Genomic DNA, 22,658 nt, shown 5'->3' on the forward strand with positions numbered 1-22,658 from the left:
ACCTCTAATCATCTTATATGTTTCAATAAGATCCCCTCTTGGCCGCCTTCTTTCTAGCGAAAACAACCCCAAATCCCTCAGTCTCTCCTCATAGTGCCATTACGCACCGTCAGAGGGTCAGCGCTGAGGGAGCACCGCGCTGGGCGTTTGTCTGACTTTGTTCCAGAATATCCCACTAGATTTTTTTGTAATTGAAATGTAATTACAGGATTAAACAGAAATTATTGCTCTGTTATGTATTTTGAGACAGTAGCTGGGATTTTACCAGCACGCCCTGCCCATCGATAGGCAGAACGAGCCGGTAAAACCACACAGGAGCTGAAAAATCAGGATCACACCCAATTTCTCAGCTCTCACGAGTTTATGAGATGCGGATTTCTGGCGGGGTCAGCCTCTCACCGGAAATGGGCGTGGGGCTGAATAAATTATGGTCATATTTATTTGCATGTACTTGCCTTTGTAGCCTTGCTGGGCAAAGTTCTCTTCTTGGGTAGTGGCAGCCTGGTAGTGCCACCCTGTCACATTGGCACCGCCAACCTGGCACCCAGGCAAAGCTCACCAGCCACTGTCCCCCAGCCAGTGCTAAGGAGCGGAGACTATGGAGATGGGACCAGGTGCAGGGCCTATGGGGCAGGGGTGGAGCCAATGGGTGCATAGCCAGGGGCAGGGCCTGATCAGGGAGGGAGGGGGTCTGTTGCACACTCTGCATTGCTATTGGATCAGGAGGAGAGAACATGATCAGTCTGGGCAGCAAGGTCTACATTTGAGTGTTGTGGGGCTTATGATCAGCTGCGGGTCCCCATGATTGCGAAATAGGGGGTGGGGTTTGTTTAAGAACATAAGAACATAAGAAATAGGAGCAGGAGTAGGCCAACTAGCCCTTCAAGCCTGCCCCGCCATTCAATAAGATCATGGCTGATCTGTCGTGGCTCAGTTCCACATTCCCGCCCTCTCCCCATAACCCTTAATCCCCTCTCTTATCAAAAACCCATCAACCTGTGTCTGAGCAGCAGCAGCCTGACAGCCCTCTGTCTGTCAGACCCCTGCTGTTCAAATTGTGCATGTGCAGAATCAGAGGTCTGTACATGCGCAGTAGCTCCCTCTGCAGGCTCGCTGCCGAATTAAGCCCAACCCAGTGCCTGCAGCAGCAGCAAGTAACAAACCATTTTTTTCTGTAAGATTGGGCGTGAAAACTCACCCAAAAAACAGATCAGGAACTCTCTCATTTTCACACTCGCTAGGCATTTCGAATCATTCACGTAAAATTCCGCTCAATGTCTCTATGATGAGATTCTATGTTAACTCTGAAATGAATTCAATGGGCTGAGGGAATTGAGATCTGATGCCAAGGTTGTAGTTGGTGAGGTTTCTGGATATGTTGACCATCGTTTCTTCACCCTGTCTACTGCTGTAAAATTGAGATGGATGCTCTGAATCACAGAAACTGTCACTGGCTATTTTTCTGCAGTGAGGGTTGGGAATGTAACTGATTACTGCAGTGAGTCAGCAGGTAGAAAAGCTGGGTTCAACTTCAAATATTAATTCTGTTTCTCTCTCCACAGATTCTCTGTCTGGACTGCTGAGGAATTCCAACATTTTCTATATTTATCTCAGATCTGGAATTCTCTGCCCGTTGAAGTGGTGGAGGCTACCTCGCTAAATATTTTTAAGACGCAGGTTGATGGGTTTTTGATAAGAGAGGGGATTAAGGGTTATGGGGAGAGGGCGGGAATGTGGAACTGAGCCACGACAGATCAGCCATGATTTTATTGAATGGCGGGGCAGGCTCGAAGGGCTAGTTGGCCTCCTCCTGCTCCTATTTCTTATGTTCTTATTTCCAGGATCCTCAGCAGTTTATTTTGAATAAAGAGCTGAATGGGGGTGAGGATGAAGGAAAGTTTCCCCCAGTGACACTGACAGTCCCTGCAGCTCCTATTCACTCATCCCAGTCAATACGGGGATTAACACTGAGCCCAACACCAGAGGCACATTCACAGTCACCTATCCATCAGAAGTAGCCAGAAGAAACAAAGGTGCAAAGCACAGGTTGGGTGGCCCTATGTCCGAGGGATAATTCCTTCACCTTGTACCAGAGGGGATTGGTGGAGCTGGATCACTCCTGGTCTCCAGTTCCTCACCTTCCAGGTCAGAAGTGAAGTTTCCCAGGAATGTGCTTGGATCGAGATTAGAACAGTCTGGACCCACCCAGTGAAACATATTGTGGAGAAAAGTAGAGAGGCTATTAATTTAGCAAGTCAGGAAGTGCTAATATGGAAAAAAGGGTGTCCCTTTTTAGCAATGTGATATACAAGGAAACCTCTAACGAAATGTTTTAACTCATTTACAGGACGGGGTGTCACTGGCTAGACCAGCATTTATTGCCCATCTCTATTTGCCCCTTGAGAAGGTGGTGGGTGAGCTGCCTTCTTGAACCTGCTGCAGTCCCTGAGGTGTAGGTACACCCACCATGTTGTGAGGAAAATTAGAAATCATGAGGTACTTGGCAACATGGGGAATTTTTAAAAAGAGAGATTTTTAAGGCTGGGGATTCTTAACAATAAATGGCTGATAATCGCAATCTGTTAAGGAAGAATGAGGCAGAGTCTTATTCACTATTTACGAAGCATAACCATTGAAAGGAACAGAACTGAATCAATTGCAACCTATTGCCCTGGTTATTATTAAATGAAACGCAAATAAAAGCAGTTGCTGTCCACAATGCAAAACCTATTTATTTGATAATATACTCGCAAGCTTTCGGGTTAGCCCCTTCGTCAGGTGAACCTGACGAAGGGGCTAACCCGAAAGCTTGCGAGTATATTATCAAATAAATAGGTTGGACTAAAACCTGGTGTTGTCAGACTTTTTACTGTGTTTACGCCAGTCAAACGCCGGCATACCCACATCACAATGTAAAAACCAGGCAGCTTGCTGAACCGGTCTGTTTCTGCTTTAAGTAAAATGTAAATAGAATCATCCTCCCAGTACAGGGAATAAGAGACAGACACTGATCTCATCCTCCAACCATCACCACTCTTTTTCCATCCATTCCCCCGGGCCCCCACCCTTACCTTCCCCACCCCCCATTGCTGTCCCTCTAGACCCTGCTGACAGTCCCTGCAGCTCCTTTCCATCCATTCCCCCGGATAAGGAGCTGAATGGGGGTGAGGATGAAGGAAAGTTTCCCCCAGATCCCCCCCTTTCCCCCCCCCGGCTCTGAGACACTGACAGTACCTGCAGCAGCTTTCCATCCGTTCCCCACACAGGGATCAGCTCGGAGACTCCACACTGACAACAGGAGGGACAGAAAACATCAGATTCTCCACTGAGCCGCAAAGAGGAACTTTACCCGCCGAGTGTTCTGAGAACACAGTTCAGCTCAGGATCAGTCCCGATAATACAGGGGGCGGGACCCGGGTTTATTCACACAGAGAGAGGGGGGGTGCTGACCATCCCCGCTCTCTCCTCCCTCTCCCCGGGTGTGGGCTGAACAGTTTCCCGGGAGCCGGCACTCGGATTGTTGTTTCACTCCAATCCCTTCAGGGGAAAAGCAGCTTTTAACCTGGTTTTTCCTGACAGAGGCTGGGACATTAATCCTCACTCCCCCCCACTGTGAATGGGAGAGTCCAGGCTCTGCCCTCAGTCCCATTCTGCAGCTTCCTGCAGTTTGAATGAATGAACTCCATCAGCAGCACCCACATTATCAAGTTTACTGGGAGGATTCGGTCAGGAAACTAGTTTCATCATCAACACTTCAGTGGCAACTTGAAAATTAATATTCACAGTTGGTTCTCTAATCCGGAATGAATCAGACCCCCTAATACTGGCTCAAGATTGACAGCACCACATGGCTTCAAATAAACATCAGATTAATACAGGAGCCAGACTCTGGGTTTAAGGGGTTCACACGGATAAACCCAGAGTCTGGCTCCTGTATTAAAGGGGTTCACACAGATAAACCCAGAGTCTGGCTCCTGTATTAAAGGGGTTCACACAGATAAACCCAGAGTCTGGCTCCTGTATTAAAGGGGTTCGCACAGATAAACCCAGAGTCTGGCTCCTGGATTAAAGGGGTTCAGACAGATAAACCCAGAGTCTGGCTCCTGTATTAAAGGGGTTCCGGCAGCAGATGGCGCTCTGTCCAACCAACAGCGCCACCAGGTGACCAGCTGATGGTATTGCAGGGAACCGTGGAACAAATTTGAACATCGGAGCTGCATTTGTCTAGCGCCTTCCAGACAGGAATTCCCAAAATGTATCACTTGCGATTTCACCTCGTCAAAATAAACCTTCACAGTGAAAACCGACATCTGAAGATGTCCCTTGAGAAGGTGGTGATGGGGTTTCTTCTTGAAGAGTTTCAGTCCCGTGTGGTGAAGGTGCTCCCACGGTGCCGTTAGGGAGGGAGCTCCAGGATTTTGACCCAGTGACGATGAAGGAACGGCCGATATATCTCCAAGTGGGGACGGTGTGTGAGAGACTGGGAGGGGAACTTGGAGGTGATGGTGTTCCCCATGTTCCTGCTGCCCTTGTCCTTCTAGAGGAGGCTGGAGGTTGTGGCTTTGGGAGGTTTTATTGAAGAATGTGGCAGTGGGAACAGAAGAGAAAGATATAACTACATCATCATTGTCTGTAGTTTTTAGGTTAAAACGGAAAATATTTCAGTTGCTCTAAATTGGAGCTAAAAACAGAACAGTTCTGAAGAGAAATGGGTGGCACGGTAGCACAGTGATTAGCACTGCTGCTTCACAGCTCCAGGGACCTGGGTTCGATTCCCAGCTTGGGTCACTGTCTGTATGGAGTCTGCACATTTTCCCCGTGTCTGCGTGGGTTTCCTCTGGGTGCTCCTGTTTCCACAGTCCAAAGATGTGCGGGTCAGGTTGATTGGCCATGCTAAATTGCCCCTTAGTGTCCTGAGATGTGTAGATTCGAAGCATTGGCGGGTTAAATGTACAGGGATATTGGGGTAGAGCCTGGGTGGGATTGTGGTCGGTGCAGACTCGATGGGCCAAATGGCCTCTTTCTGCACTGTAGGGATTCTATGATCCCTATGACATTGAATTTTAAATTTTAATTCTGAGCTGGGAATTTACACAACTTTCCTACTGGATAAAGAGTCAGAGGGCGAGTCAATCAGATTCTCCATCTGCTTATCAATCAAAGGCACTGCAATTTTCTTCATTTATTTTTCAATGGCTCTAAATCATCAGGAGCCGCTCCAGCTGCCTCTTCACTGCCGCCACCCCTTCCCCTCTCTCCCCATCAACTCTCCCCTCTCCCTCCATTTCTCCCCTCACCCCCCTCCCCCGCTCCTGTTTTTACTGACAGTCCCTGCAGTTCCTTTCCATCCATTCCCCCGGATAAGGAGCTGAATGGGGGTGAGGATGAAGGAAAGTTTCCCCCAGATCCCCCCCTTTCCCCCCCGGCTCTGAGACACTGACAGTACCTGCAGCTCCTTTCCATCCATTCCCCCGGATAAGGAGCTGAATGGGGGTGAGGATGGAGGAAAGTTTCCCCCAGATCCCCCCCTTTCCCCCCCGGCTCTGAGACACTGACAGTCCCTGCAGCTCCTTTCCATCCATTCCCCACACAGGGATCAGCTCGGAGACTCCACACTGACAACAGGAGGGACAGAAAACATCAGATTCTCCACTGAGCCGCAAAGAGGGACTTTCCCGCCGAGTGTTCTGATCAGCCGGGGGGGCGGGACCTGGGTTCATTCACACAGAGAGAGGGGGGGTTCTGACCATCCCCACTCTATCCTCCCTCTCCCCGGGTGTGGGCTGAACAGTTTCCCGGGAGCCGGCACTCGGATTGTTGTTTCACTCCAATCCCTTCAGGGGAAAAGCAGCTTTTAACCCGGTTTTTCCTGACAGAGGCTGGGACATTAATCCTCACTCCCCCCGCCCCTGTGAATGGGAGAGTGCAGGCTCTGCCTTCAGCCCCATTCTGCAGCTTCCTGCAGTTTGAATGAATGAACTCCATCAGCAGCACCCACATTATCAAGTTTACTTGGAGGATTCGGTCAGGAAACTAGTTTCATCATCAACCCTTCAGTGCCAGCTTGAAAATTAATATTCACAGTTTGGTTCTCTAATCCGGAATGAATCAGACCCCCTAATACTGGCTCAAGATGACTTGAAATAAACCATCAGATAAACCCAGAGTCTGGCTCCTGTATTAAAGGGGTTCAGACAGATAAACCCAGAGTCTGGCTCCTGGATTAAAGGGGTTCACACAGTAAAAAGTCTGACAACACCAGGTTTTAGTCCAACCTATTTATTTGATAATATACTCGCAAGCTTTCGGGGTTAGCCCCTTCGTCAGGTGAATGGAGAGTTCTGGCCTCAGACAGAGCATATAAAGCACAGACAGTTTAGAGATTACTGATTAGAATGCGAATCCTTACACCTAACCTGCTGTTCAAGACCTGAAGTGGCTGATAATGTGAGTGGAAGGAGCACTGATCACAGTTTAAAGAGATGTGTATTGTCTCCAGACAGTGCAGTAAGTGAGGTTTTGCAAACCCAGGCAAGTCACGGGGGTTACAGATAGTGCGACATGAACCCAAGATCCCTGTTGAGACATAAGAACATAAGAAATAGGAGCAGGAGTAGGCCATCTAGCCCTTCGAGCCTGCCCCGCCATTCAATAAGATCATGGCTGATCTGTTGTGGCTCAGTTCCACTTTCTCGCCCTCTCCCCATAACCCTTAATCCCCTCTCTTATCAAGAACCCATCAACCCGCTTCTTAAAAATATTTAGCGAGGCAGCCTCCACCACTTCAACGGGCAGAGAATTCCAGAGATTCACCACCCTTTGAGTGAAGAAGTTCCTCCTCAACTCCGTTCTAAACCGCCTCCCCTTTATCTTGAGGCTGTGCCCCCTAGTCCTACTGTCTTTTTTGAGTGGGAAGAGTCTCTCCACCTCTATCCTATCCATCCCATTCATCATCTTATACGTCTCAATGAGATCTCCCCTCATTCTTCTAAACTCTAACGAGTACAAGCCTAGTTTATTCAGCCTCTCCTCATAGCTCAACCCCCTCAACTCCGGTATCAGCCTAGTAAACCTCCTCTGCACTCCCTCCAGGGCCAAAATATCCTTGCGCAGGTGCGGCGCCCAAAACTGCACACAGTACTCCAGCTGCGGCCTCACCAATGCCCTATACAGCTGCAGCAAGACCTCCCTACTTTTATATTCTATCCCCCTCGCTATGAAGGCCAGCATCCCATTCGCCTTCCTGACCACCTGCTGCACCTGCAAGCTGGGTTTTTGCGACTCATGCACAAGGACCTCATGTGTGCAGAACTTGGCTATCAGTCTCTGTTCAGCGACTCTGCGCTGTCGTGTGTCGTGAAGGCCGCCTTGGAGAATGCTTACCCGAAGGTCAGAGGCTGAATGCCCGTGACCACTGAAGTATTCACCAACAGGAAGGGAACAGTCTTGCCTGGTGACTGTCAAGCGATGTTCATTCATCCGTTGTCGTAGCGTCTGCATGGTCTCCCCAATGTACCATGCTTCGGGACATCCTTTCTTGCAACGTATCAGGTAGTATCTGATGAATGAACATCGCTCGACAGTCACCAGGCAAGACTGCTCCCTTCCTGTTGGCGAACACTTCAGTGGTCACGGGCATTCAGCCTCTGACCTTCGGGTAAGCATTCTCCAAGGCGGCCTTCACAATACACGACAGCGCAGAGTCGCTGAACAGAGACTGATAGCCAAGTTCCGCACACATGAGGACGGTCTCAACAGGGATCTTGGGTTCATGTCGCACTAACTGTAACCCCCGTGACTTGCCTGGGTTTGCAAAACCTCACTTACTGTACTGTCTGGAGACAATACACATCTCTTTAAACTGTGATCAGTGCTCCTTCCACTCACATTATCAGCCACTTCAGGTCTTGAACAGCAGGTTAGGTGTAAGGATTCGCATTCTAATCAGTAATCTCTAAACTGTCTGTGCTTTATATGCTCTGTCTGAGGCCAGAACTCTCCATTCACCTGACGAAGGGGCTAACCCCGAAAGCTTGCGAGTATATTATCAAATAAATAGGTTGGACTAAAACCTGGTGTTGTCAGACTTTTTACTGTGTTTACGCCAGTCCAACGCCGGCATACCCACATGAAGGGGTTCAGACAGATAAACCCAGAGTCTGGCTCCTGGATTAAAGGGGTTCAGACAGATAAACCCAGAGTCTGGCTCCTGTATTAAAGGGGTTCAGACAGATAAACCCAGAGTCTGGCTCCTGGATTAAAGGGGTTCACACAGATAAACCCAGAGTCTGGCTCCTGTATTAAAGGGGTCCCGGCAGCAGATGGCGCTCTGTCCAACCAACAGCGCCACCACGTGACCAGTTGATGGTATTGCAGGGAACCGTGGAACAAAATTGAACATCGGAGCTGCATTTGTCTAGCGCCTTCCAGACAGGAATTCCCAAAATGTATCACTTGAGATTTCACCTCGTCAAAATAAACCTTCACAGTGCAAACTGACATGTGAAGATATCCCTTGAGAAGATGGTGATGGGGCTTCTTCTTGAAGAGTTTCAGTCCCGTGTGGTGAAGGTGCTCCCACGGTGCCGTTAGGGAGGGAGCTCCAGGATTTTGACCCAGTGACAATGAAGGAACGGCCGATATATCTCCAAGTGGGGACGGTGTGTGAGAGACTGGGAGGGGAACTTGGAGGTGATGGTGTTCCCCATGTTCCTGCTGCCCTTGTCCTTCTAGAAAAGGCTGGAGGTTGTGGCTTTGGGAGGTTTTATTGAAGAATGTGGCAATGGGAACAGAAGAGAAAGATATAACTACATTATCATTGTCTGTAGTTTTTAGGTTAAAACAGAACATATTTCAGTTGCTCTAAATTGGAGCTAAAAACAGAACAGTTCTGAAGAGAAATGGGTGGCACGGTAGCACAGTGATTAGCACTGCTGCTTCACAGCTCCAGGGACCTGGGTTCGATTCCCAGCTTGGGTCACTGTCTGTATGGAGTCCGCACATTTTCCCCGTGTCTGCGTGGGTTTCCTCTGGGTGCTCCTGTTTCCACACTCCAAAGATGTGCGGGCTAGATTGATTGGCCATGCTAAATTGCCCCTTAGTGTCCAGGGATGTGTAGATTAGAGGCATTGGCGGGTTAAATGTACAGGGATATTGGGGTAGAGCCTGGGTGGGATTGTGGTCGGTGCAGACTCGATGGGCCAAATGGCCTCTTTCTGCACTGTAGGGATTCTATGATCCCTATGACATTGAATTTTAAATTTTAATTCCGAGCTGGGAATTTACACAACTTTCCTACTGGATAAAGAGTCAGAGGGCGAGTCAATCAGATTCTACATCTGCTTATCAATCAAAGGCACTGCAATTTTCTTCATTTATTTTTCAATGGCTCTAAATCATCAGGAGCCGCTCCAGCTGCCTCTTCACTGCCGCCACCCCTTCCCCTCTCTCCCCATCAACTCTCCCCTCTCCCTCCATTTCTCCCCTCACCCCCCTCCCCCGCTCCTGTTTTTACTGACAGTCCCTGCAGTTCCTTTCCATCCATTCCCCCGGATAAGGAGCTGAATGGGGGTGAGGATGAAGGAAAGTTTCCCCCAGATCCCCCCCCGGCTCTGAGACACTGACAGTACCTGCAGCTCCTTTCCATCCATTCCCCACACAGGGATCAGCTCGGAGACTCCACACTGACAACAGGAGGGACAGAAAACATCAGATTCTCCACTGAGCCGCAAAGAGGGACTTTCCCGCCGAGTGTTCTGATCAGCCGGGGGGGCGGGACCTGGGTTCATTCACACAGAGAGAGGGGGGGTTCTGACCATCCCCACTCTATCCTCCCTCTCCCCGGGTGTGGGCTGAACAGTTTCCCGGGAGCCGGCACTCGGATTGTTGTTTCACTCCAATCCCTTCAGGGGAAAAGCAGCTTTTAACCCGGTTTTTCCTGACAGAGGCTGGGACATTAATCCTCACTCCCCCCGCCCCTGTGAATGGGAGAGTGCAGGCTCTGCCTTCAGCCCCATTCTGCAGCTTCCTGCAGTTTGAATGAATGAACTCCATCAGCAGCACCCACATTATCAAGTTTACTTGGAGGATTCGGTCAGGAAACTAGTTTCATCATCAACCCTTCAGTGCCAGCTTGAAAATTAATATTCACAGTTTGGTTCTCCAATCCGGAATGAATCAGACCCCCTAATACTGGCTCAAGATTGACAGCACCAGATGGCTTCAAATAAACCATCAGATAAACCCAGAGTCTGGCTCCTGTATTAAAGGGGTTCACACAGATAAACCCAGAGTCTGGCTCCTGTATTAAAGGGGTTCACACAGATAAACCCAGAGTCTGGATCCTGTATTAAAGGGGTTCAGACAGATAAACCCAGAGTCTGGCTCCTGTATTAAAGGGGTTATAAGAACATAAGAAATAGGAGCAGGAGTAGGCCATCTAGCCCTTCGAGCCTGCCCCGCCATTCAATAAGATCATGGCTGATCTGTCGTGGCTCAGTTCCACTTTCCCGCCCTCTCCCCATAACCCTTAATCCCCTCTCTTATCAAAAACCCATCAACCCGGTTCACACAGATAAACCCAGAGTCTGGCTCCTGTATTAAAGGGGTTCACACAGATAAACCCAGAGTCTGGCTCCTGTATTAAAGGGGTTCAGACAGATAAACCCAGAGCCTGGCTCCTGTATTAAAGGGGTTCACACAGATCAACCCAGAGTCTGGCTCCTGTATTAAAGGGGTTCAGACAGATAAACCCAGAGTCTGGCTCCTGTATTAAAGGGGTTCAGACAGATAAACCCAGAGTCTGGCTCCTGTATTAAAGGGGTTCACACAGAGAAACCCAGAGTCTGGCTCCTGTATTAAAGGGGTTCACACAGATAAACCCAGAGTCTGGCTCCTGTATTAAAGGGGTTCCGGCAGCAGATGGCGCTCTGTCCAACCAACAGCGCCACCAGGTGACCAGCTGATGGTATTGCAGGGAACCGTGGAACAAATTTGAACATCGGAGCTGCATTTGTCTAGCGCCTTCCAGACAGGAATTCCCAAAATGTATCACTTGAGATTTCACCTCGTCAAAATAAACCTTCACAGGAAAAACTGACATCTGAAGATGTCCCTTGAGAAGGTGGTGATGGGGTTTCTTCTTGAAGAGTTTCAGTCCCGTGTGGTGAAGGTGTTCCCACGGTGCCGTTAGGGAGGGAGCTCCAGGATTTTGACCCAGTGACGATGAAGGAACGGCCGATATATCTCCAAGTGGGGACGGTGTGAGAGAGACTGGGAGGGGAACTTGGAGGTGATGGTGTTCCCCATGTTCCTGCTGCCCTTGTCCTTCTCGAGGAGGCTGGAGGTTGTGGCTTTGGGAGGTTTTATTGAAGAATGTGGCAGTGGGAACAGAAAAGAAAGATATAACTACATCATCAGTGTCTGTAGTTTTTAGGTTAAAACAGAACATATTTCAGTTGCTCTAAATTGGAGCTAAAAACAGAACAGTTCTGAAGAGAAATGGGTGGCACGGTAGCACAGTGATTCGCACTGCTGCTTCACAGCTCCAGGGGGCTGGGTTCAATTCCCAGTTTGGGTCACTGTCTGAATGGAGTCTGCACATTTTCCCCGTGTTTGCGTGGGTTTCCTCTGGGTGCTCCTGTTTCCACACTCCAAAGATGTGCGGATTAGGTTGATTGGCCATGCTAAATTGCCCCTTAGTGTCCAGGGATGTGTAGATTAGAGGCATTGGCGGGTTAAATGTACAGGGATATGGGGGTAGAGCCTGGGTGGGATTGTGGTCGGTGCAGACTCGATGGGCCAAATGGCCTCTTTCTGCACTGTAGGGATTCTATGATCCCTATGACATTGAATTTTAAATTTTAATTCTGAGCTGGGAATTTACACAACTTTCCTACTGGATAAAGAGTGAGAGGGCGAGTCAATCAGATTCTACATCTGCTTATCAATCAAAGGCACTGCAATTTTCTTCATTTATTTTTCAATGGCTCTAAATCATCAGGAGCCGCTCCAGCTGCCTCTTCACTGCCGCCACCCCTTCCCCTCTCTCCCCATCAACTCTCCCCTCTCCCTCCATTTCTCCCCTCAGCGCCCCCCCCCCACTCCTGTTTTTACTGACAGTCCCTGCAGCTCCTTTCCATCCATTCCTCCGGATAAGGAGCTGAATGGGGGTGAGGATGGAGGAAAGTTTCCCCCAGATCCCCCCCTTTCCCCCCCGGCTCTGAGACACTGACAGTACCTGCAGCTCCTTTCCATCCATTCCCCACACAGGGATCAGCTCGGAGACTCCACACTGACAACACGAGGTACAAAAAACCTCATGTTGTCTGCTCAGCGGGAAAGAGAAACCTTTACCCGTCAATTGTACTCATAATCCGGGAATAGGGGGCGGGGAAACCTGGGTTCATTCACCTAGTGAGGGGGGTGCTGACCATCCCCGCTCTCTCCTCCCTCTCCCCGGGTGTGGGCTGAACAGTTTCCCGGGAGCCGGCACTCGGATTGTTGTTTCACTCCAATCCCTTCAGGGGAAGGGCAGCTTTTAACCCGGTTTTTCCTGACAGAGGCTGGGACATTAATCCTCACTTCCCCCCCCCCCGGGTGTCTCACATTGGCACAGTCCAGACTCCGCCCCTCAGCCCGCAGTGTGACGGACTGACGACAGGGAGAGAGTTCTCAGGAACAGCTCAGGGGAACGACCCCCACACACCCTGTACAAGGGAAATCACAATCGGCTTTCATTGTCAGATTGTTTAATCTCTGCGGCGCTGCCAATATAGAATAAATTAAAAAGAAACACAATAAAACATCAGATAAACCCAGAGTCTGGTTCCTGTATTAACGGGGTTCAGACAGATAAACCCAGAGTCTGGGTCTTGTCTTAAAGGGGTTCACACAGATAAACCCAAAGTCTGGCTCCTGTATTAAAGGGGTTCACACAGATAAACCCAGAGTCTGGCTCCTGTATTAAAGGTGTTTACACAGATAAACCCAGAGTCTGGGTCTTGTCTTAAAGGGGTTCACACAGTGAACAGTCTGACAACACCAGGTTTAAGTCTAACCGATTTATTTAATAGTAAACTCACAAGCTTTCGAAGTTACCCTCTTCGTCAGGTGACCTCGAAAGCTTGTGAGTTTACTATCAAATAAATCGGTTGGACTTAAACCTGGTGTTATCAGGCTTTTGACTGTTTTTACCCCAGTCCAACGCCGGCATATCCACATCATTAAAGGGGTTCAGACAGATAAACCCAGAGTCTGGTTCCTGTATTGAAGGGGTTCAGACAGCAAATGGCGATGTTGTCGAGCTCATGTGGTGAATACAAACTGATCAAAAGCGGCACAGTAGTTAGCACTACTGCTTCACAGGCTCCAGGTTCACTTCCCCGCTTGGGTCACTGTGGAGTTTGCATTCTTCTTATGCCTGCACGGATTTCCTCCAGGTGATCTGGTTTCCTCGCACAGTCCAAAGGTGTGCGGGTTACGTTGATTGGCCATGCTAAAATTGACCCTTTGTATCCCAAGATGTGTAGGTTAGAGGGATTAGCAGGAAATATGTTGGGATATGAGATAGAGACTGGTGGGATCGTAGTCAGCGCAGACTCGATGGGCCAAATGGCCTCTTTCGGCACCATAGGGTTTCTATGATTCTGTGAGCACTATCAGGTGAAATAGCTCAGTATTCAATTTAAAATGGCACCCTGTTGATTTTCATAGCACCCTGCACAGCTGGTACAGTGGTTACTATTGCTGCCTCACAGCACCAGGGATCCAGGTGACTTGTGTGGAGTTTGCAGTTTCTCCCCACATTGTGTGGGTTTCCTCCACATCCCAAACATGTGCAGGTTACATAAGAACATAAGAAATAGGAGCAGGAGTGGGCCATCTAGCCCCTCGAGCCTGCCCCGCCATTCAGTGAGATCATGGCTGATCTGAAGTAGCTCAGTTCCACTTTCCCGCTTTCTCCCCATAACCCTGAATCCCATTGCTACCAAAAACCTATCTACCCGTATCTTAAAATATATTTAGTGAGGTAGCCTTCACCACTTCAACGGGCAGAGAATTCCAGAGATTCACCACCCTTTGAGTGAAGAAATTCCTCCTCAACTCCGTTCTAAACTGCTCCCCCCTTACCTTGAGGCTGTGCTGTCGCGTCTTGCTGTCCTTTGAGCGGGAAGAACCTCTCCACCTCTACCCTATCCATCCCCTTCATCATCTTATACGTCTCAATAAGATCCCCCCTCATCCTTCTAAACTCCAACGAGTACAAGCCCAGTCTCTTCAGCCTCTCTTCATAGTTCAACCCCCTCAACTCCGGTATCAGCTGAGTGAACCTCCTCTGCATTCCCTCCAAGGCCAAAATATCCTTGCGCAAGTGCAGCAACCAAAACTGCACACAGTACTCCAGCTGCGGCCTCGCCAGTGCCCTGTACAGTTGCAGCAAGATCTCCCTACTTTTATATTCAATCCCCCTTGCTACGAAGGCCAGCATCCCATTTGCCTTCCTGATCACCTGCTGCACCTGTAAGCTGGGTTTTTGCGACTCATGCACAAGGACCCCCAGGTCCCTCTGCACTGTAGCATGCTGCAGCTTTTCGCCCTTTAAGTAGTAGTCCCTCCTAATATTATTCCTGCCAAAGTGGATAACCTCACACTTGCCAACATTGTATTCCATCTGCCAGGTACTCGCCCACCCTCTCTAAATCCCTCTGCAGACTTTCTACACCCTCCGCACAATTGGCTTTCAGTAAGGTTGATTTACTCTGTTAAATTACTCCTTTGTGTCAGGGGATTAGCAGGGTAAAGCCATGGGGGTTACGGGGGTAGGGCCTGGCTGGGATTGTAGTCAGTGCAGCCTCGATGCGTCAAATGGCTCCTTCCGAACTGTAGGGACGCTATGATTTCCACCATGAGAGATTCAAGGTCAATGAAATACATCTTTGGAAGTCTAGTCACAGCTGCAAGGTAGAAAATAATGCAACAAATATAACCACAGCAAACTCTCACAAAGGACAAAGTCAGAAACAGACTCAACTGTTTAGCCAGAAATGTCAGGCTAGAATGAGATGGAAACTTTGCTTTCTCTTTCCAATATTGTTTCTGAGTTTCTTCATCAATCTGAGATGGGAGTCAGAGCTGCAGTTTAATGCCTCGCCCAAAAGACCACATCTGGCACAGCGCGACAGCACCCCCCCCGCCAGGGCCCACCCTCCCAGGGCACGGCAGCCCCCCCCAGTGCGAATACATCCTACAAGGTGAATGAAGTCAGAGAAACAGCTCAAACATTCCAACCCTCACTGACCCTGAATAAGGATCCAACCATGTAAAATTAAACCATCAGTCACTCGCATCAAGAATTGGTATTTACGTGAGCTAACAGAGGCTGCAGGAATCCACATGTCAGACATGACTCAATGGCTAACACTCTCACCCCAGAATCAGCAGTTTGTGGGTTCAAAGCCCGGTCCTTTGAGCTGAGTTCAGAGTAAATGCTGACAATCCCACTGCAGTGTTGAGGTTCTGTCTTTCACCAGACATTAAACCGAGGAATCTCTCAGGAATCCCACACCCACTATTGGAAGTGGAATTGCTGAGTTGTTGCGTTTATCCACCAATCTCCACGTCAAACAGGTGACAATTGTTGAATAAACCACTATAAAAACTCAGATCATTCTTCAATATTAGAACAACGTTCAAATGAGGAGATAAAACTGACACTTAGAGACACATTGAACTGTTGGCTGCGGGGGTCTCTCCTCGTGTTGCTGTGATTTGGAACATGTTTTACTATCCGTGTGGCCTCAACGCTCACAATGTTTCATAACATCCACGCTTCAGAAAAAAAAGGGACATTCCTCATTGTTGTGATTGAGTTGATGTCAGATGTCAGTGCCCAGAACACATTGATCATTCCATTTAGTTGCTGATGGTCTTGTTTCAGTGTCCAAGGTGGTGATGGGGCTTCTTCTTGAAGAGTTTCAGTCCCGTGTGGTGAAGGTGCTCCCACGGTGCCGTTAGGGAGGGAGCTCCAGGATTTTGACCCAGTGACGATGAAGGAACGGCCGATATATCTCCAAGTGGGGACGGTGTGAGAGAGACTGGGAGGGGAACTTGGAGGTGATGGTGTTCCCCATGTTCCTGCTGCCCTTGTCCTTCTAGAGGAGGCTGGAGGTTGTGGCTTTGGGAGGTTTTATTGAAGAATGTGGCAGTGGGAACAGAAGAGAAAGATAATAATTATAATTACTCTCAATAGAAATGAACGAAAAATACTTGACCTACTGGAAATTGATCTAAAGACAGAAGTTCTGAAGAGAAATGTTATTGGAAAGCTCAACTCTGAGAATTTCCAGCACTCACTGAATGAAGACTCAGCGGGTCAGCCAATCAGATTCCGGATCCCGCTGTCAATCACAAACAGCCCCGCCCCCATCTTGTTGTTTACCGTAAAAATAAACCCCTCCAGCCGGCACGCACAGGCTCCGCCCCCACCCCGCCGGCACGCACAGGCTCCGCCCCCACCCCGCCGGCACGCACAGGCTCCGCCCCCACCCCGCCGGCACGCACAGGCTCCGCCCCCACCCCGCCGGCACGCACAGGCTCCGCCCCCACCCCGCCGGCACGCACAGGCTCCGCCCCCACCCCGCCGGCACGCACAGGCTCCGCCCCCACCCCGCCGGCACGCACAGGCTCCGCCCCCACCCCGCCGGCACGCACAGGCTCCCCTCCCCCCCGGCACGCACAGGCTCCGCCCCCACCCCGCCGGCACGCACAGGCTCCCCTCCCCCCTCCCCGACATTAACAGAGCGGATCTCACCCCCCAGATCCAGTGGAATGGTGAAGGAAAGATTTCTCCCTCAGGGTGAGGAACACAAACTCCTGAAATAAACAAACTCTCTCCCCCCGCCCCGGCTGAGAGACACAGAGAATAAGGAGCTGAATGGGGGTGAGGATGAAGGAAAGTTTCCCCCAGATCCCCCCCTTTCCCCCCCGGCTCTGAGACACTGACAGTACCTGCAGCTCCTTTCCATCCATTCCCCACACAGGGATCAGCTCGGAGACTCCACACTGACAACAGGAGGGAGGAGAGAGAACCCGCAGCCGAGCGGAGAAACCCCAAACACAACAATTCCTGTCCAGATGCGAGAAAAACCAACTCCAAACAGCAAACTGACAGCAAATAAATTCACCGAGACACAAAAAAACCCCGAAACCCAGAGAGACAGCAACAAAAAACAAACCCAATTCCAAACAGCAAATAAATTCACTGAGACACAAAAACAACCCGAAACCCAGAGAGAGGAAAATGGCCGCCTGCCAACACCCAGCAGCTCCATTCACACAGAGAGGGGGGGGGTACTGACCATCCCCGCTCTCTCCTCCCTCTCCCCGGGTGTGGGCTGAACAGTTTCCCGGGAGCCGGCACTCGGATTGTTTTTTCACTCCAATCCCTTCAGGGGAAAAGCAGCTTTTAACCCGGTTTTTCCTGACAGAGGCTGGGACATTAATCCTCACTCCCCCCCTGTGTGTCTCACAATGGCACAGTCCAGACTCCGCCCCTCAGCCGGAAGTGTGACGGTGAGGATCAGATTGGTTGCAGACACACACAGTGTGTGAACAGGAACAGCTCCGGGAAACAGAACCACACACACAGCACAGACTGTGCAAGGAAGATCAGGACAACCGGGTTTCGGTGTCAGATTGGCAGCGCCGCAGGGATTAAACAATATTGAATAAATTAAAAACAGAATAAACCATCAGATAAACCCAGAGTCTGGCTCCTGTATTAAAGGGGTTCACACAGATAAACCCAGAGTCTGGCTCCTGTATTAAAGGGTTTCACACGGATAAACCCAGAGTCTGGCTCCTGTATTAAAGGGGTTCACACAGATAAACCCAGAGTCTGGCTCCTGTATTAAAGGGGTTCCGAGAGTGCATCTACTCATTAACCAAATGTGAGGTTATCCACTTTGGAAGAAATAATAGTAGGATGGATTATTATTTAAATGGTAAAAAGCTGCAGCATGCTACAGTGCAGAGGGACATGGGGGTCCTTGTGCACGAATCATAAAAACCCAGTCTGCAGATGCAGCAGGTGATCAAGAAGGCGAATGGAATGTTGGCCTTTATAGCGAGGGGGATAGAATATAAAAGCAGGGAGGTCTTGCTGTAACTGTACAGGGCACTGGTGAGGCCGCAGCTGGAGTACTGTGTGCAGTTTTGGTCCACTTATTTGCGAAAAGATATATTGGCCTTGGAGGGAATACAGAAAAGGTTCACCAGGCTGATACCGGAGATGAGGGGGTTAGCTTATGAGGAGAGATTGAGTAGATTGGGCTTATACTCATTGGAGTTTAGAAGGCTGAGGGGGGATCTTATAGAGATTTACAAGATAATGAAGGAGCTGGATAGGGTAGAGGTAGAGAGATTCTTTCTACTTAGAAAGGAAACCAGAACTAGAGGGCACAGACTCAAAATAAGGGCGGGTGTGGGGGGGAGCAGTTTAGAACATAGTTGAGGAGGAACTTCTTCTCTCAGAGGGTGGTGAGTCTCTGGAATTCTCTGTCCATTGAAGTGGTGGAGGCTACCTCGTTGAATATGTTTAAGTCACGGTAGATAGATTTCTGATCGATAAGGGAATTGAGGGTTATGGGGAGCAGGCGGGTAAGTGGAACTGATCCACTTCAGATCAGCCACGATCTTATTGAATGGCGGGGCAGGCTCGAAGGGCTAGATGGCCTACTCCTGCTCCTATTTCTTCTGTTTTTAACTCTAACTGTTTACACACATCATAAAAACATAATATTGAATACAGGATAGAGATCCCACTGTAAAAATATAACATTTGTAGGCACTTAGTTTGTGCAGAGTAATACACAGAATGTAGACTATCAATTATGTATAATACTGTGAAAGTGAAGATTGCAGAGTAAAAACTTGTAACTGCAAGATTCGTAAGTTAATGAAATGATGCTGGGTCGCAGTTACACTCACCCAGAGAGAGGTTTCTAAATACAAAAACAGCACAAATGCAAGGAGGCTGTTCTGAACAGTTATAAATCACTAGTTAGACATTAGCACCAGAATGGAGTCCAATTCAAGGCACCACACGTTAAGAAAGATGTCAAGCTCATGGAGAGAGTGCACATGGAGATGCTGCTGGAAAGGGAGTTTGTGTGAAACCTCTTCCATGTTCATCACTGGGAGCTCCATCACGTCCAGGACTGCAGTGGCTCAAGCAGAGATGGACAATAAATGGGGCCCTGGCAGCATCACTCACACTGAAAACAAGTTAATAACTTCATAATAACTCTGATGGTCCCATTCACTCATCAACAGGATATTTTGTGAGTTACCGTTTCACACAGGAAGTGATCAAGGCTAAAGGTGTTTCTGTATGTTCCTGTCAGTGGGTTTCGACACAGTCTGTCACAGGAATGTTGATAATGGCAGGTTCTTCACCTACGAAGATCATGCAAAGTCTTGTCTCTGTGAAAGTCAGCAGAATATACCTTCATCAAGTTCTGCTTTTGACATTCTGGAACCCTCCATGTGTCATGATGTGGATGTGCCGGCGTTGGACTGGGGTAAACACAGCAAAAAGTCAGACAAACCCGAAAGCTAGTGAGTTTACTATCAAATAAATCAGTTGGACTTCAACCTGGTGTTGTCAGACTTTTTACTGTGTTTACCCTCCGTGTGTGCCACACTTTGCCCAGTGTGACTGGTGTTGTGAGAGAATGTATTCAACTCTGGACGGATTGGTGCTGTTGAGATCATTGTTTGTGATGTAGGCCTGGATGGATCGAGGGCCATGTTGATGGAAGCTCTCCATTTGTTTTCTCTCCATTCTGACCCACACAAGAGGGCAGTAATGACAATCTCTCTGTATACCTGAGTTCTATTAGACACGCGTAGTGAATGGTTTCACCAAACACAGTTCAAGAGGTGGCCAAAGGAGCTGTTGGCCTTGGACGGTGGATTGAAAACTCAGTGCTGCACATTCCGTTCCTCAGAAGGTTTTGTTCTCCAGCTGCTCCATCCTGATGCTCAGGTGCAGCTGGACAACACTTTGAATCACATGTTTTCCATTTGTACACGTGCTGGGAGAACACATCAGGATATTGGGGGGTGGACAATGTGAGATGGAACTCAGGAGGTGAAAACTGACCCTGAAATGTAATGGCAGGAACGGGTGGGGGCAGGGGGTACCCGAGGATGTGGAATGGGGTTTGGACGGGTTGGGGGGGACAGTGATGGACGGGTACACTGTGTAGGGGCTGAGGCAGCATCTGATGCTCTGAAAGGGGCTGAGGCAATGTGGATCCTCACTTCCCTCCACCACTAACCTGTCAAACCTTGCTCCTCCTCCCAATACAGCTTGACCCTGCCCTCCCCCAGGACTCAAAGCCCACTTCCCAGCTCCCTGATGGCCCTATTCCCTACACTCCAAGACAATTCCCAGCTCTATTTGATCCCAGGATCATCCCAGACTCCTGATCACAGAGCTCAGGACCCCATCCCAGTCCCACTGGATCGTAGTCACCCATCCCAGTGTCACTGAGTGTTGCTCAGTGTCCCGATCCCACTGTTCATAAGAACATAAGAACATAACATAAGAAATAGGAGCAGGAGTAGGCCATCTAGCCCTTCGAGCCTGCCCCGCCATTCAATAAGATCATGGCTGATCTGTTGTGGCTCAGTTCCACTTTCCCGCCCTCTCCCCATAACCCTTAATCCCCTCTCTTATCAAGAACCCATCAACCCGCTTCTTAAAAATATTTAGCGAGGCAGCCTCCACCACTTCAACGGGCAGAGAATTCCAGAGATTCACCACCCTTTGAGTGAAGAAGTTCCTCCTCAACTCCGTTCTAAACCACCTCCCCTTTATCTTGAGGCTGTGCCCCCTAGTCCTACTGTCTTTTTTGAGCGGGAAGAGTCTCTCCACCTCTATCCTATCCATCCCATTCATCATCTTATACGTCTCAATGAGATCTCCCCTCCTTCTTCTAAACTCTAACGAGTACAAGCCTAGTTTATTCAGCCTCTCCTCATAGCTCAATCCCCTCAACTCCGGTATCAGCCTAGTAAACCTCCTCTGCACTCCCTCCAGGGCCAAAATATCCTTGCGCAGGTGCGGCGCCCAAAACTGCACACAGTACTCCAGCTGCGGCCTCACCAATGCCCTATACAGCTGCAGCAAGACCTCCCTACTTTTATATTCAATCCCCCTCGCTATGAAGGCCAGCATCCCATTCGCCTTCCTGACCACCTGCTGCACCTGCAAGCTGGGTTTTTGCGACTCATGCACAAGGACCCCGAGGTCCCTCTGCACCGTTGTCTGCTGCAGTTTTTCGCCATGTAAGTAATAGTCCTTCCTACCATTCTTCCTACCAAAGTGGACCACCTCACACTTGCCAACATTAAATTCCATTTGCCAGTTCCTGGCCCATTCGCCCAGCCTATCTAGATCCTTCTGCAGACTCTCCACACCCTCCGCACAATTTGCCTTTCCCCCAATCTTGGTGTCATCAGCAAATTTCGACACCCTGCACTCGGTTCCCTCCTCCAGATCATCTATATAAATGGTAAATAGCTGAGGCCCCAGCACCGACCCCTGGGGCACCCCACTAGTCACCAACCGCCAATCTGAATAGCACCCATTGACCCCCACTCTCTGCCTCCTATTTGACAACCAATCCTCTATCCACGCTAACACCCTACCCCCAACTCCATGTCCCCTGACCTTCTGCAATAACCTCTTGTGAGGTACCTTGTCAAACGCCTTCTGAAAATCAAGAAAGACCACATCCACCGGCTCTCCTCTATCCACTGCCCTAGACACATCCTCATAGAACTCCAGTAAATTTGTCAGACACGACTTCCCTTTAATGAAACCGTGTTGCGTCCGCCCTATCAAGCAATTCCCTTCAAGATGCCTCGCAATTTCCTCCTTAATGACGGATTCTAACATTTTACCTACCACAGACGTTAAACTAACCGGCCTATAATTCCCCGCCTTTTGCCTGGCACCCTTCTTAAACAACGGCGTAACATTAGCCGTTTTCCAATCTTCCGGCACTTCCCCGGAATCCAGCGATGTCTGGAAAATAACCACCAAGGCATCCACTATAACCTCCGCCATTTCTTTCAGAACCCTCGGATGCATTCCATCCGGTCCTGGGGACTTGTCCACAATCAGCCCCTCCAGTCTGTCGAGCACCACCTCTCTAGTAACAGTAATGTCATTAAGACCCTCCATTCCTACCACCTTTCCATCTCTAACACCCGGCAAATTATTCACGTCCTCCTCCGTGAAGACAGAAACAAAAAAGTTATTCAAGACCTTAGCCATATCCCCATCCCCTACCACTAGGTCCCCTTTCTCATCCTCATCCTGTTCACATCACTGGGGTTAATGTGAAGACATTGACTGCCCTCCTTTCAGCTCAATTATGATGGAGAAAAATCTTGGAACCACACACAGAAATATTGGACGTTAAAAAGGACCCAAGTTGTATATTTAAAAAACAGACACCAGACGCTGAAGATTGCTGAAAATGCACAATCTGTCATGGACAGGAATGATATCGGGGATTTCTCTAAGGGGCAATTGGACACTCCACCTGCTTCCAGACAAGGTACTGCTACAATTTCTCCTGGTG

At 49.2% G+C, this 22,658-nt stretch overlaps 1 protein-coding gene across 2 annotated transcripts in view; it reads left to right on the forward strand.

Moving 5' to 3' along the window:
- LOC145338020 (polymeric immunoglobulin receptor-like) overlaps positions 1-22,658 on the forward strand; it is a 63,473-nt gene that overhangs the window by 14,144 nt on the left and 26,671 nt on the right. The gene's annotated exons all lie outside the window — the stretch shown is intronic.

This window comes from Carcharhinus amblyrhynchos, unplaced genomic scaffold (genome assembly GCF_965287045.1).
Source record: "Carcharhinus amblyrhynchos unplaced genomic scaffold, sCarAmb.v2.hapA scaffold_89, whole genome shotgun sequence".
In the NCBI taxonomy this organism is placed as follows: Eukaryota; Metazoa; Chordata; class Chondrichthyes; order Carcharhiniformes; family Carcharhinidae; genus Carcharhinus; species Carcharhinus amblyrhynchos.